This window comes from Neodiprion pinetum, unplaced genomic scaffold (assembly GCF_021155775.2).
Source record: "Neodiprion pinetum isolate iyNeoPine1 unplaced genomic scaffold, iyNeoPine1.2 ptg000186l, whole genome shotgun sequence".
Lineage (NCBI taxonomy): Eukaryota > Metazoa > Arthropoda > Insecta > Hymenoptera > Diprionidae > Neodiprion > Neodiprion pinetum.
The window spans coordinates 1-2,500 of record NW_027184568.1 but is presented as its reverse complement, the minus strand read 5'-3'; positions in this window follow the sequence as shown (position 1 = coordinate 2,500).

The following is a 2,500-nucleotide window of genomic DNA, read 5'->3' as shown; positions in this document are numbered from 1 at the left end:
CGAGCGAAAGGCGACGCGCGGCGTACCGGAGTCGATCCGGGCCGACGGGACTTGTGAAAATTTCGGTCCGGGTCGAGCGAAAGGCGACGCGCGGCGTACCGGAGTCGATACGGGCCGACGGGACTCAGTGAAGTTTCGTTCCGAGTCAAGCGGAGGGCGATGCGCGGCCTCCCGGAGTCGATCCGGGCCGACGGACTCGTTGAAGCTGCGGTACGAGTCGAGCGAAAGGCGACGCGCGGCGTCCCGGGGTCGATCCGGACAGACGGGACTTGTAAAAATTACGGTCCGAGTCGAGCGAAAGGCGACGCGCGGCGTACCGGAGTCGATCCGGGCCGACCGGATTTGTGAAAATTTCGGTCCGAGTCGAGCGAAAGGCGACGCGCGGCGTACCGGAGTCGATCCGGGCCGACGGGACTTGTGAAAATTTCGGTCCGAGTCGACCGAGAGGCGATGCGCGGCGTCCCGGAGTCGATACGGGCCGACCGGACTTGTGAAAATTTCGGTCCGGGTCGAGCGAAAGGCGACGCGCGGCGTACCGGAGTCGATCCGGACAGACGGGACTTGTAAAACTTTGGGGTCCGAGTCGACCGAGAGGCGATGCGCGGCGTCCCGGAGTCGATACGGGCCGACGGGACTCGTCGAAGCTGCGGTACGAGTCGAGCGAAAGGCGACGCGCGGCGTCCCGGAGTCGTTCCGGACAGACGGGACTTGTAAAACTTTCGGTCCGAGTCGACCGAGAGGCGATGCGCGGGCGTCCCGGAGTCGATACGGGCCGACGGGACTCGTCGAAGCTGCGGTACGAGTCGAGCGAAAGGCGATGCGCGGCGTGCCGGAGTCGATACGGGCCGACGGGACTCGACGAAGTTTCGGTCCGAGTCGACAGAAAGGCGATGCGCGGCGTCCCGGAGTCGATCCGGACAGACGGGACTTGTAAAACTTTCGGTCCGAGTCGACCGAGAGGCGATGCGCGGCGTCCCGGAGTCGATACGGGCCGACGGGGACTCGTTGAAGCTGCGGTACGAGTCGAGCGAAAGGCGACGCGCGGCGTCCCGGAGTCGATCCGGACAGACGGGACTTGTGAAAATTTCGGTCCGAGTCGAGCGAAAGGCGACGCGCGGCGTCCCGGAGTCGATCCGGGCCGACGTCGACTTGTGAAACTTTCGGTCCGAGTCGACAGAAAGGCGATGCGCGGCGTCCCGGATTCGATCCGGGCCGACGGGACTTGTGAAAATTCCGGTCCGAGTCGAGCGAAAGGCGACGCGCGGCGTCCCGGAGTCGATCCGGACAGACGGGACTTGTGAAAATTCCGGTCCGAGTCGAGCGAAAGGCGACGCGCGGCGTCCCGGAGTCGATCCGGGCCGACGTCGACTTGCGAAACTTTCGGTCCGAGTCGACAGAAAGGCGATGCGCGGCGTCCCGGATTCGATCCGGGCCGACGGGACTTGTAAAAATTACGGTCCGAGTCGACAGAAAGGCGATGCGCGGCGTGCCGGAGTCGATACGGGCCGACGGGACTCGTCGAAGCTGCGGTACGAGTCGAGCGAAAGGCGACGCGCGGCGTCCCGGAGTCGATCCGGACAGACGGGACTTGTAAAAATTTCGGTCCGAGTCGACCGAAAGGCGATGCGCGGCGTCCCGGAGTCGATCCGGGCCGGGAGCCTGTCGGAACATCGTCATATGAGCCTCGGTTAATTTCGACAAAGTTCCCGGAGTTCGAAATTTTTTCGATAGCCCGCGGAGGTTTCGCCCCGTAAGCCGACCGTGCTACCACCGTACCGGCGCCGACGTCCTAGCGGCCAGGCTCCTACTAGTAAGAGGAGCGAGTCGGTCGGGCCGGTCTCCCGTCGTCCGCCTGCTACGCCGTACCGGTACGTGCTCGAGCACGATACGTACTTCGGCGTAGACCAGGAGCGGGCGTTCGCGGACCGTTCCGTGCCTCGTACCAAAGAAACTACGCGACTCGCGTTGTTTCATCTATCGTCACTGCATTACCGCGGGTCGGTGTCTCAGACCGAATGGCCCTTGACGCGGTACCAAGAAGTTCGGCTCTCCGTGAAACACGGAAGGCCGAACGCTCCAACGCACGCGTCAACTCGCTTCTTCCGAGCGTACACTCAAAGACCAGAGATGTTATAACAACGTATCCCAGACGCTTTCAATCTAGCCGACGGGTACGGGAGATCGTTCGAACGCTTATAAGCCGAGTGGTCGAAGGTGGCGGCACACGGATCCGGGGCTGCCTGCGTGCAGTCCCGAAACTTACAGTAGACGCGCGGCCGACCGGGCTACGAGACCCGGTCGGCGATGGGTGGCGCACGTCCGAGCCGAGATTTTGTATCGAAGCTCCCTGGTTGATCCTGCCAGTAGTCATATGCTTGTCTCAAAGATTAAGCCATGCATGTCTCAGTGCAAGCCAAATTAAGGTGAAACCGCGAATGGCTCATTAAATCAGTTATGGTTTCTTAGATCGTACACACATTTACTTGGATAACTGTGGTAA